At 32.6% G+C, this 14842-nt stretch overlaps 1 pseudogene; it reads left to right on the forward strand.

Moving 5' to 3' along the window:
- The first annotated feature begins 8431 nt into the window (after positions 1–8431).
- LOC149547189 (putative GPI-anchored protein At3g06035) overlaps positions 8432–14842 on the forward strand; it is a 51145-nt pseudogene continuing 44734 nt past the window's right edge.

Raw genomic sequence — 14842 nt, forward strand, 5'->3', positions numbered from 1 at the left:
GAAGAATTTGCATATCACATCTTGAGAAACAATGAGAAAGCAAGTCAACCATTTCCAAATTATTGATGTAACCTTGCAAACTTATTCATGTAACCTTGTAACCTTGTAACCTTGTAAACTTGTAAACTTATGAAACTTTTTGCAATAGGAGCTGCAACATCATTCCTTGGATGTTCCTATGTTCCTAGTACAGGAACGGTGAAGGATGTCATATTGATCGTCAGCGATGATGAAGGAATTCCATTAAAAGTAGCTAAAGTTCTAGGTACTTTAAAGTTATTATTCTATAGTGATGTAATAGTAATTTAGTTTTTGATCACTCTTCATCAAGTACTGATCCCACGATTGTTTTGTAGGGAATGATGTTTTTTGGAAAAAACTTGGTGATGAGTGTTTGCAAATATTTGGGCCCACTGTGCGTACCTAGTAGAACATCATATCCTAACTAAAACCCCAAACCACTATTTTGATTTCATATCATTGCTAGAATAGTTTTCTTTTTCATCCATTTCTTGAACTATATTAAAGGTAGCTTCACTTCATTTATGAGTCTAACATGTTTTTTTATACTTAAAAGGTGGAATCTCCAAGACAAAAAGTTGAAGGATGATCTTATAGAGAGCATGACCCAACTCTTTGGACCTCGTGCATTCGAGAGAAACAAGCTCCTTGAAAAATCTGGTTTATGTTTGAAGTATATTAGGAGCCAGTACAAAAAAAATTTATGGGATAACCCTAGGTATGAGCATCTGCCCTATGTTCCTGAGGCTGAGTGGCAGGCTCTGATTTTGGATGGAAAGTATAAAGATGACAAGAAAAATACAATTACACCAGTAGAGAGTACACCACCAAGGTATGTGATACTATTGAGAGTGTAATTATGTACTAATTAACCTCTATATTTATACTATCTAACATATTTCAAACTTTTTATAGATTTCCTGACACATCAAAGGCAACAAAGGCAAGACTAGAAAAGAACGGGACACACAAGCTCAGCTCTGGTGGTTTTTTGAAACTTCAAGCACGAGTTGTAAGTATTCCTGATCCTCAACTTTTGCAACTTTTGTATTTCCTTTTGATATTTTAACTACCCTCCATTGGTTGATGAAACAATGCAAGTAAAATTCACCATACCATGCAAAAATGCAGGGCTCAAAGTTCAAGAGATGCCTCATAGAAGAGGATAAGAGAATTAGCTTCCAACAAGGCTATAGAGCCGTAGCTAAATGGCTATGAGCTGAAATTAGTGTGGAAGGTTCTAATAATGATGGATCTGACCCATAGGTAAATAAGCTAAATGAAATTTATTTCAAATTGAATACTTTACCAATTAGTCTATTTGATATTAAGCTCCAATATAAAGTGAGTATATCTGTATTAAGCAAGCAATGATAACAATGCATAGGATGTTGGAATGCAGCCTGACAATCCTTCTACACAATCTGTGAATGCTAAAGGTTTGCATGATGTGCATCCTAGTGGTGGAGGTATAAATTTGCTATTAAATTTTTTATATCTAATTGCAATTGGTGTTTTGGATTAATGTAACATTTTGTATAGCAGCTCTAGAGGATCGAGGGGTGGATGTTCATGAGCATGTTGATGTTGAGTCCAAACAAAATGATGTGGTCAGATTAGGTAAAGAGAGCCACAGTTATGTTATTTAAAATAATTAAATACTTGTAAAAATTATAATAAATTATTTTTAATTTAACTCTTTTATTTGTTATTGCAGAGGACCCCCCTTTGCAACAACATAGGAATTTGAGATTATCAAGAACAGAGAAAAGAACTGATGAGGGGGGAATTGATGATGACACTGATACTCCTCTTAGAGCTTACATAGAAAAAAGAAATAGAAATAAAAAAAAGAAATGATTGTCATCTACATACCTTAATTGATAATGACTGAATTTCATGTCTCAATGAATTTAATTATGTGCTAATGAATGTTCATGAATTATGTGTTAATGCAAAATATTGATGAAAGTTGCATGTTTATGAATCTAACGTGTTAATTAATGTTATCATGTGATATTGATTGAATGTTACATTTTATTAATGGTTGAAAGAATGAATGAATGTTAGATGTTAACGGGGAATGTAAAGTGATGTTAGGGGGAGGGGGTGGGGCCAAATGAGCTTCCACCTTCATGTGGTTGACCCTATTTAGTAGAGAATATTAAACTATTCTTGAAACAAAGTGAAGCTCAATAAGATGTAAGTGAAGCTCAAATTGGCACAAATAGGGAGTCAATATGATGTAAGGGGTCATTTGAAGTTTTAGGGTGTCCTAGGAAGATTTATGGGTGGATGGTAGTGTTTAAATGATGTAATAGGCTATTAAAGCCCCTAAATGATGTAAAATGCACTCAAAGTGCAAGATCTTGTAAAATTGTCAACATTGGCAAAATAAGCCAACTTAGGCTTGAATGAGGTTAGTTAAGGTTATAGGTGTGTGAAGAGTGTTTTAAAAGGTCTTTTAGAGTCATTTAGAAATGACATTATAGTTGACATTATAGGAATGACAAGGATTGATGATCTTATTTTTACCTTTTTCTCTAACACACCTTACTTCCCATGTTATCATTCTTTATGATTCTCTAGCTTAATGATCCTCATATTCTTGGAGATTCTTCTTATATCTGAATTAAATTGGTAGGTTTAAAGATATCTTCTAGGAGGCATATGAGGCTAGTTGGAAAGCTAAATATGATGCAACAAGAATCTGGTTGGTTTTGTTTCTTGGCACAATAATATGAAGATTGCAATGTTGATTATCTTGATTCTGTTGGGCACACAATAACTTCTTTCAATGATTGATTCATGAAAATGTATGAGCATTAGATTATTGATGAAATGGTAGCCTATGATTTGAAGAATGATGATGCCTATGTTTGAGCATGCAAAAATTATGACGGTGATGTGCAGAGTGATTTCCTTGCATAAGGTTAGTGGTCCAAAATACTATTTTTCATTGAATTTGGCTTTGAATTGATCATTATATCTAATCTTACATGTATCTATTATTTTTGTAAGGAAGGAAACATGATTACTTTCTTTAGAAGCAAACCTAACTGGATTTTCTATTTTTAGGATTTGGATCTCTTGGTCTGATGACATCTGTCCTGGAGAGATTGTAATCCACTTTACTATTATATATAACTTGGTTCAATTACCTATTTGTTTGGTGTATATGTTTTCTTCTAGGTGAATCATTTTTAAACACAGGATTATTTAGTAGTGTTTATGTTATTTGTTAGAAAGCATGCACACATTCATCATATTCTACACCCTCATTCTTATTCATACTTTAAGTTGGTTTAGATTTGGTTCATGAGTTGTATGCTCTAATTAAATATTTTGCTGAATTAAGCTCAATTTTCATATCCTGTACTTGGGGTATTTCCTATCATTTGTTGTGGCATTCATTTCTGAGCAAGCTTTTCTACATGTACACACCATGACATCTTTACATGGACATTATGTGTTGCCACTTTTATCCATTGGTGGAACTGCATGCATTTAAATGTCTGGCAGACGTGTCCATGATTCTGTGTATTTTTGTGGTTGTGAAGAGCTTATATTTCAAAAGTGAAACTTTTGGAGGTTTTTAATATTTATTGTTGTGATTGAATATAAACATGCACAATGGGATGGCTCAAGTTGGGCTCATGATTTATGTATTCCAGTTTTAAGAGGACCTGTTCTAGGTTGTTAGCCAAGATCCAAAATCCTCTATATCTGAGTTAATTTTGTCTCATCATTTTTGAAAATTTCAAATCTTAATCTTCTACAGGTCCAAGAGATTCCTAACAACACAGAACATTTATTTTGTTAGAAGACTAAAAACTTTCTAGTCGATCACTAAAATTTGGATGTAGTTTTAATTCTATTTGTTTTCATAAGTCTAATTGCATTGCCAGTTTGTTGAAGTTTCCCAAATTTAATGTCTACATAGAGAATATTTTTAGTTTTTTGCAACCATTATCTCTATGGGACTTGTAGAATAATTTGAAACTAGTAAATCCATTCTTCACAAATCGTTCCTGATTTTAGTTATTTCACAGGTTTGCCTTGATGGAAAGACTATTGAGGCTGAAGTAGCTCATGGTACAATAACTCAGCATTTTTTTGTTCATCAAAAGGGAGGTGAAACTAGCACAAACAACATAGCTTCTATCTTTGCATGGACACATGGGCTTGCACACAGGTACAAGCACCTGGTTTAGAAGTTCAATGATTGATGGGTGATCCACATTGTATTTATGGCTTTGACCAACATCTACATGATAATGTATCCACTAACTTCTTTTAGATCTGACAAGCATTCATCCTAAGAATGATCTAGATTCACTTCCAGTATCTTCTCTATGTTTAATTGCTTTTACTAATTTTATGGCAGGGCAAAACTAGATGAAAATCCAAGACTACTTGAATTTTTAGAGAAGCTAGAAGTTGCCTGTGTAGGAACTGTTGAGACAGGGAAAATGACAAAAGATTATTTAGGATATTTAGGCATGGCAGAATATCTTTTATTTTATTTGGACTAATACAATAATATTTGACATTTTATAGTGTTTTTTTGTATTTTTTTATTATAAATATAGGATGCATACATCTCCTTGTCAAAGCTTCTGATAGAGATGAAATTAATTAAGAAATAAGTCATAAAGGGCTTCATTTGAAGCATCATGAGAAAATGCTCATAGTTTCGTGATTGAATGCTTCATTGAAGTCTTTTTTTTAGTTTCTTTAAATTTCAAGATATAAACATCTTGTTGTGAAAGCTGATGGTAGAGAGAAAAATAATTAAGAAGCAAGTCATAATCAAAAGCATTTGAAGCATCATGATCAAATGCTCATAGCTTTGTGACTTAATGCAACAATAGGTTCTATGTTTTTTTGCTAAGAAAAAAATCACTTATCACTTTGTATGTGCTTCCATGTAATATATTAATAATATCTTTCATCAGCATGCTTTTGTAGTATCTGTCAAACTATTGATGCTACTCACAAATCGAGTAAAAGAGAGGAATACTGTGAAATGTTTAATCTAGGAAATGTTTGTAAGGTATGCAACAAAATAGGAACTATGATGGTCATTTAATTTTTCCTAGAGAGAAGCACTTGCCACAGGCCATATTAGCAGCCAAGGATTTAGTTCCGAGTAAATGGTTATGCAAAGTTAGAGTGTTATATAAATTTAATTAGATATAAATTAATATTCTTAGCATTCAAAATTTCAAATGTGAGTTTAGTTCATTCCTAACGGTGATCTATTGGTGATAATTCAGTTCAAAAGGTAATTTATGGAAGACCCAGTTTGATCCATCAATCTATCATGCAATATTTTGCATAATTTTTTCTCAAACTGTAGGATTTTATTCTTTGATTGTGAACAGGACTTAATGTTAATTCTTAACATCATCACCGTAACGTGTTTTTATATTTGGTGGATTGCATCATTGTAATTCAGGGAGTTCCATTTTTCATTATAGAACTAGTTGTTTTGTCACTGTGTGCTGCTCTATTTTTCTCTGTTCTTTCCTGCAAGTCTGGCTTCTATTTTCCTAGCTAGATCTATGTAATAGCATAAATTCTACAAGTGACACTCACCATGAAGAAGGTCATATGCAACACATCCAAAAGAGAGCCTATGATATAAATATAAAAATGAATACTGAGATAGCAATTATTCACTCAAACATATGTTAAATGGATAATGACTTTACAATGGCTTCTAGGTAATTCTGCAACCGAATACATGCTTTATCAAACTTGCAACATGCACAATACATAATGATAATTCTTAGCCTTTATTACTTGCCTATTTATAGCTATCAAATTGTTTGCTTGTTCTCGCTTCTTTGAATGCCACATGATGTGACAATGCTTTCTTTTTTGCCATAGGAACAAGGGAGCGACAACATAGACAATAGCAAGTTCGGCTCTTTGACTGCATACCAGGTAATTTCCACAATTCTCAAAAATTCAATTTTTTGACACTAAATGCAGAAGTTATAATTACTAGGCTTTACAAGCCCTGTATATTTGAATGAGCATTTTCTCTATGTGCCAAATTTTGAGACTATGTCTTTGGCCAAATATTAACTTGTTCTATTCGTACAACTAAATTCATATGTATGAAAATTTATTGAGTACTTGACAAGTAAGTTTATTATTTCCCATAATAATGGTAATTTCTTTTGGTTCAACTTTGATATGAGACAATCACGACACTCTCTACTTGGATTTCTTATGTTGTAATATTATATCAATTATTAGGCAGCATTTGCTTACACTGTGTGGATCCATCAGTTTTATTTTAATTGTGATATACCAAATAGAGTATTGAGTGTAGATAGTTTATTTGGTGAAATTTTTTTGCCTAATTTAGTCATGGACAACCATATATGCTAATTGTAGCATCGATTTGGTGGACCATTTTATGTTCCTATTGTGATGATAGTTTGTATGAGTACTATATTGCTCAAACAAATATAATGACCAGAGGTAGAGACTAATGAGAATGATAATTTGGGTTAGCATGTTGGTGTAAGATTGCATCCAATGTATCTATTATAACTTTTAAAAACATGTAACTATATGAAGAGAATGGCTATAATTTGTATTTCATAAAGAAAACTATAAGGAGTTTTATTGTTTATTTCTCCACTTTTCTCCTAAATTAATTATAGAATAATATAAAAGTTAGAACATTCAACACTTCTTATTCATGGCAGGAGACTTCTTTTCCATTGACAAATAAGTTTCAATGTCACCACAAATCTATATAAGACATCTAGGATAGTAAGGACCAGCGGAGCCATGAAAAAGTATAACAACAATGCATCATAATTTGCAATAGAAGGCAACACCATTCCCCTTTTAATTGCTAAGACCAAAGTTCAAACACAACACCTTAGAAACATTACTGATAATCCCTCCCTACCCACTCCAAATTTGATTCAAACAAGATAGAAAAACCTTTCAAACAAGCTTACTTCCAGCTGAAGAGATAAGTTTCATTTCTTGTAGTCTCTCTCTTTCTATTTGGCTTTCCTCTGAGTCTTCTTCTAGAATCAATGCGTGAGGTCTCTCAAGAGCTGCATAAGTAATGATTTAATAGTAAGTTTCTACAATTTTTAAGAATTCTTTAGTTGATGCTTCTAGAATCGATTGTTAAAGGATTTTTTCATCAATATTTCAAAACACACTCTATGATCCATCCTCAAGATGTGATGCAAAATGTTGATGAAAATTTGACTCTGAAAAAACTATGATTTATGTGGATAGGCAGATCATTATTTTCTTGAGTATTTTGAATCACCCAATTGAATTAAGAGAAAGGGGATTTCAAGGATTCAACTTACAATCTAAATTATTTGAATTACCCAATACAATCAAGAGAAAGAGGATATCAAGAATTCAACTTACTATTTAGATAGGCCAATGCGAGGGTGTAGAGAAAGTTAAAGAGAGCTGCATATCCTATCAGTACTCCAATGGTCATCCAGTACTAGTAGCTTTCAGGAAATACTCCACGAGCTTCTAATGTTGCCACACTGATTGTTTCATTGCTTGCTCTGCACTGCAACAATAACCGGTCATCACATTATCATAACATTTCTCAACTAAAAACACAAAACAAACATCAATGCCTCTTTCTGATCTATATATGTTATAACATAGTTACGATCCTAGCCTTCAACCAATGCATTGATAGATATTCATTCACTGCAATGGCATTTTGAGCATACATGAGAGGAGATATCCAATATTCCCATATCCACCAGGGCTTGATGTCCTGTGCAAACACAAGATCTGCGATGAATGCCAAATTATTTCAAGTCTAGATTACTAGAATCTATTTAACTTTGTTGACAATGGTATGGTATCTCTAGATACAATGAATCCACCAAGGACTAATACAATCAGGATTACAAATGTTCCAAAGGTGTTTGCCACAAGCTTACTCTGTCTGACTGCAACAATTAAACAAAAAAGTGAGAGAGACATTTGGTGTAGGACGAATAAGAGTAAAAACTATCAAAAAAATGTGCATGAGAGAATGGATTAGAGTCACCAAGTGCTGAATTGATGGCGCTATGAGGAAACAAATGGTCTTGAATCTAATACATTTGGGGATTTGGGGTAAAGCCAATGGTATAGTAGGTGAGAATGACCCATATGGAAGATTCCAAGAGTGAGAGAGGAACTCTCATGACCCATGTAGGAAGTGAATAAGCCCAGGCAGGATACAACTTTGAATCTCTTTGCTTGTAGAACACGGGAAGGTGAATCATAGTAATAGATAGCTCTATAAATCCGTTGAACATGATGTTAAGCAGGGTGAAAAATAGAGCACCAAAGTAAATAGACACAATTTTTTTTTTGTTTTACTTCTTTTATCGTCGCAATTGCGATGGCAATCCCAAAAATTGTGATGGGGTTGCGGTCATATCTACAACAACTCCATCGCAATTGTTGGGGTTGCCATCACAATTGCAACGGCAACCCCAATAGTTGCGACAAAGTTGCTATAGATGTGATGGCAACCCCATCGCAATTGTGATGGAAAACGTAGGCAAGGGGTAGATGTTGTAAATTGTGACTAAATAACTATGACGTTAATGTATGTCACAGTGGCAACACATTGCTATCGTAATTGTGACACATAATTGTCGTAAATCGATGCCAAATCTATTAGTGGGTTCATATGGATGGGTACAAAAAAAATATTTTTCTAGTACAACTACCACATGTCTATTGATTGTTCAGGTATGGATCCACATGTGCATTGACTGGATTGTATGGGACTTCTTAGTTGGTGTTGAGTCACTGATGACTATTTGTTGCTGATCTTTGCAATGCTTGCATGTATGCAAACATGGACCTGTGATGATGTTGTCCATGTGTCGATCAGGAATTCATCCATGTGTAGGGTTTACTATGCTAATTAAATATTTGCGAGTGGCCACGTGTCATAGGGAGCAGGCACTATGTGGGTGTCGGAAGGTATGTTTGCAGTCTGCTTGAGATTGAAATAACATCATCAAAAACTTAAGAAAAATCCCACATTTGTGGGGTGGGTAGACTTTGAATAGTTTAAATCTATGATCCCATAGAGGGAAATTCAAATGGTTGTTGGGGGTTGCGTAGCCCAGTTCCAGTTGCTAGTACTGCTCATCAATGGAAAATACCTTTGCTAGATTTTTAAGGCATTGGCAAGACTTTTGGATATTCTATTGAATTTGAATTTGACCAAAATTTATGAGCCCAAATTTTCTTGAAGGTTGATTGTCAGTGTGGTCCATTGATTAAGGAATATTCTTTGAATTAAATAGAATATTCCTCACGAATTGTAGGGCTGGGGTGTGACTTCTTGGTTCTGCAAAAAAAAATTCTCTCCTAGCTCAACTACATAAAAATAATTTCAAAAACAAAAGTTGAAAAAAGTAGAGCAGTATTAGGTCCAAAAAAATAATTAAATAGATATAAAGATGACCATACCCAATTGCAAATTGGTGCCTTCAAGGTGTTGGTTTGCAAAAAAAAAATTCCTCATGATCGAATTCAACCTAGCATAGGAAAATTTATAGCCAATCTTCACCAAATTGACATTTCAGATGCAATGATGAGGTCTGATTTGGCTCTAGACGCTCCCAATTTCTATAGATTCTCAAGATTCAGGTCAAGATGTTGAAGCATGAATAGTCTCGAATGGTTATATGAATAGAATGTTCTCAAGCTCTAATATCATGTAAGAATTTGGTATAACTTTGATACCATGTAAGAATTTTTCTTAGGAAAAATTCACCCAAGATCAAGGAACTCAAACACAAGCACAACAAGAGACCAAAAAGAGTATGATTAAAATGATGATATATTCATTCAATATTGATTGAAAGTACACTATGAGTGCCTATGTACAAAGGCCTTTGGAATGCTTCTAGAATGCATAGAAGTCAACAACATGATAAGTCATACAACCAAGCACATGTCCACCAGATATGGGTTATCCTCCATTAAGCACAAGAGTAAGTGCAATGATGAGAGGATAAGCCTACAAAGGTGTAGCATGAAAATTTATGTTGTAGACAACATGTGCCAAATTAGGAGTGTGGATAACTATGTTGTCTACATGAAAACTCAGTTAATGATGCAAACTCTAGTGTTGTAGACACTATGTGCTGAATTAGAGTTGCTTAGTCTAGTGTTGTCAACATGACAACTCATAAGAGTGTGCAAAATCCTAAGTGTCTCACCTAATTAATAATAAAATAATGAAATATAATAAAATAATGCATTAACCTAAGTAAACTTAAGTTCAAATAGTAAATACTTATTGACACCAACAAAATTAGATGAAACAATGACAAGAAACAAATTGAAAGATACATGTTTACTTGCTAAATTTGAACCTAGAAATATTAAAGATGCTTTGGATAATGAAAGTTGGATTGAAGAAATTAATAAAGAAATAGAATAGATAAAGAAGAAGAAAATTTGGACTCTTGTTCCTAGACCCAAGGATAAAAATGTAATTGGAACAATGTGGGTATTCAGAAATAAGCTAAATAAAGATAGAGAAGTTTCTAGAAACAAAGAAAGGTTAGCATGCAAATGCTATTTTCAAGAAGAAGGTATTGATTATGGTGAAACTTTTGCTCCTATTGTAAGATTAGAAGGTGTTAGAAATTTACTAGTATACGTAGCTCATAGAGGATTTAAAGTTTATCAAATGGATGTAAAATCTGCATTCTTAAATGGAATTCTTGATGAAGAAGTCTACATTGAACAACTTGAAGGTTTTGCAAATCCTAGAAAAAAGGACATGGTTTGTAAATTACATAAGACACTATATGGTCTCAAGAAAACTCCTAGAGATTGGTATAAAAGATTTTGTAGGTATATGATATAGATTGGTTTTCAAAGAACAAATTATAGTAGTAGTCTATATATCAAAGAAGGACCAAAAAAAAAGATTGTGGTGGAAGAAATATTTGTTGATGATACTTTATTCATAGGAAATTATGACTTATGCAAGGCATTTTTAGAAGAAATGAGTAAAGAATTTGAGATTTATATGTTTGGAGAGATAAAATTCTTTGTTGGATTGCAAATCTAGGAGAAGAAAGATGGTATCTATAGTACTCAATCTAAATGTATCAAGGAGACACTAAAGAAATTTGGAATGGAAGATTCAAGACCAGTTGGAATCCCTATGTCTATTGAATATAAACTTTCCAAAAATGATGATTCCAAAAAGGTAGATCAAACCACATATAGATCAATGATTGGAAAATTCCATTATGTAGTGCATACAAGGTCTAATATTATATTAGCAATGGGTATGGTGGCAAGAATCTCAACAAATCCCAAAGAAAATCACATGATGGCAATCAAAAGAATCATGAGATATCCTAAACATAATAAAGACTATGGTTTATGGTACAAATTAGGAGGAAATTTGAACTTAAAGATATTCATAGATTCTGATTAGGAAGGAAGTATTGATGAAAAAAAGAGCACCAGTGGTGGAGAATTCCTTTGTGATAAAAGACTAGTGTCTTGGACAAGCAAGAAAATTGTATCTCTTAGTCCACAACATGGATAGAATATGTGGCAGTAGTAGTTAATTGTTCTAATATTGTTTGGTTCAAACAGCTATTGTTAGGTATAAGATAGAGATCAAGGATCCAGGAGTCATATACTGTGATAACACTAGTGCAATCAATATATGAAAGAATCTAGTAATGCATACTAAGACAAAATACATTGCTATAAATATCATTTCTTGAGAGAATTGGTACAAGATAAAGAAGTCAAATTGGAATATGTAAATACAAAAGAACAAATTATAGACATATTCACCAAACCATTACATAAGGATGTATTTTGTATCTAAGAGGTAAGCTAGGGATCATTCCCCTATCTAAAGCTCATTAAATGAAATTTAGTGATGCATAAACTAGAGCATGTTAAAGATCAATTAGTTGATGGAGTATTGACAAGGGCATATTGCAAATGAATTAGTACTTGAGGTACATTGATATTTACTGATTATTATCTTTGGCATGAGATGCAAAAGAGGGAGAAGTTTTTTGTCATATCTCATAGAAATTTTGTAAAAAAGAGATGTCAAAGTGGGAGAATGAACTCAGTCTGACATCAATGGAAAAGTTTTCTATTAGAAGAAGTTGTAGTAGATGGAAGTTTTTTGATAGAGGGAGAAATTGAAGATAAAAAGAGTTCACACTAATAGAGGGAGCTCTCATGGATGAGAATTTGAATGAAACTAATGATATATTCCTTACCTTGTTCCTTATTCTAAAAATTTCTTTGCATTATGACATGTTGTGTTGCCATCAATGCCAAAAAGGGAGATTTTTTAAATAATGATTAATTGTGTATTGTCTTTGATGTTAGACAAAATGTCACAACATTGTCACTCAGTGTATTTCAAGCTCACTTGGGCATTGAAGATAGTTTTCTGTGTCTATCGAGCATTCTAAAGTTTTCCTAGTTTAAAAGACAATATCTACATCAAAGGAAAGTTTGCAAAAGTTAAGTGCTAACCGAGCTCACTCAATTAATGAAGGAATGTTGGATGGAACCAATGTTAACTGAGCTCACTCAGTTATCTAAGGAACTTTGCACATATGTAGTGTTGACCAAGTTCACTTGGTTGACATAGGGAAATCATTTCTTAGTTAGTGTCTACTAAGCAGGGTCAACTAATGAAGGATTTTCTTATTTTGGCATATTAAGTTCAATTGAATTGTCTATTGGTTCTAGCTGACTAAGGAGATGAATATTAATTATTCTAAGCTATATTCTAGCCAACTTAACAATATAAATGATAGATCAAGTTGAGATATAGAAAGTGTGAATGCATGGAAGATAATTAAAGATTTGATGATGCTAAGAGGAAGTGAATCAGAAGGATAAGTAGAATTTCCTTGTGAAGCTAAAAAGATACATTCGATCAAGAAGGATCAAGTATACAACTCTAGAATTGAGATCTATAATAAGAAATTCTATTGCATCAAAATTTGAGTCATCTCATTGTTGCTCTCTAACCATTATAGTAGTGATCTAAATCTCTTAATAGAGGTTACTTAATAGTTATTTGTAAATCCTCTAACAAGATGGCATTTCTATTGAATTTTACTAAGACCTATAAAAAGGCCACTCCTAACAAGGTGATTAAATCCTCTAATAGGGTCACACCTAACAGTGTGTTTTGGAACCTTTAGCAAGGTTGGCTCTTAAAAGGTCTCACTTCAGAAGAGTGAAAATTAGAAACTAGTTGCAATTGATGGTTTTTCCCAAATTGGGTTTCCACATTATATCTTGGTGTTAAATGTGTTCATGATATTTTTCTTATGTGTTTGCAACTAAGTTAAAAATAATAAAAGATAACATCTTATGATTTACATGTTAAGTATTTACTGAGTATCTTTAGTGTTTACTAAGCTATAGCATTTTCTATAAGTTTGTCGAGCATCAACAAAGTTTAGTTTTTAGAGTTTATTTTGTAATGACATCTAAGGGATCTAGGATTTATTTTTGTAGTAAATGATTAACCTGTCCCCTCTTAGTTAATCCTCTTATATTTCCAACACAACCTATATTTAATATATGGATGTACAAATGGGCTAGGGGGGTCCATTTGTGGGGCAACTTACTGTTGTGAGGAAGTCATTTAGAAAATATTGGTACTGCAAATTATGCTAGAGAGGAAGACTTCCACCATGTGATGGGAAAAAAACATGATATAACTTTTAAATGATCACTCTAAAATAATGTTACAGTACTTTTGATAGCAATGACTCATTCATCAGTCAAAATTGGTGTTGTGTATTCATTCACATAATTATTGAAAGATATGTCATCTCATGGAAATCCATGATTTTAGGTTATGTAATAAATGTAATAGTTTATTGTTCAAACTTTTAAATAGATGCAATTGTTGATGGTAGTTATCAAGAAACATTTTACAACCTTTTTAGCATGCTTCTTTACCTATGCTAAACTGGGAGCTTGCGAATAGGATATGGACATCAAGAAAAACATGTAGGTTAATGGAGGAAGTCTTCTTCTCTAACCAGCAAAATCCTATCATTTGTTATAGATTCCATCACCAATTCCACTTGTTTAAAAATTTGAACATTAGGGTGGACATCAACAAGCTAAATTGTGTTTGTTTCATACCAAATGGTGGATGATTGGAATCATACTTTAGTTGTTACATTGAATAAGAGAATAGTTCATAATGATCTAAATCATACATTAGGCTAAACTTTTATTATTAGAAAAGTTCTTAATAAATTGGGTTGATTGAGTAGTTCATAACAAAATTGGGCTAATATTTCATAATAATTAAACTATTCCAAATACAAATGTCAATCTTTAACTATTCCAATTATGAACTAATAGCTCAAAATAAAATTTCAATGTATGAACAAAAGCATGATTGCCAAGTCTTTAACTATTCCAATTATAAACTAATAGTTGATAACAAAATTTTGTTATAAACGTTTATGGACTAAATGTAATTGGGCTAAAATTTATTATGAGCTATTGTAATATGCATGCTAATGTAATTTGGATACACTTTATTATGAACTATTCTAATCATACTTCTATTTGTACATTACAATATTGTTATCAAATATTCTAGTAGAGAACCTACTGTAATTGAGATTATATTGTCTTAGAATTGAACTATAGAACCTTGATGATCTTTGAAGATCTTCTCTTGCACATGTAACTTCTTCACTTTTTTTTCTTCTTCTTTAAATTGAAATACTTAATTTAGATTACATAA

Source organism: Cupressus sempervirens, chromosome 7 (genome assembly GCF_028749045.1).
Source record: "Cupressus sempervirens isolate cs-2001-9-10 chromosome 7, ASM2874904v1, whole genome shotgun sequence".
Taxonomy (NCBI): Eukaryota; Viridiplantae; Streptophyta; class Pinopsida; order Cupressales; family Cupressaceae; genus Cupressus; species Cupressus sempervirens.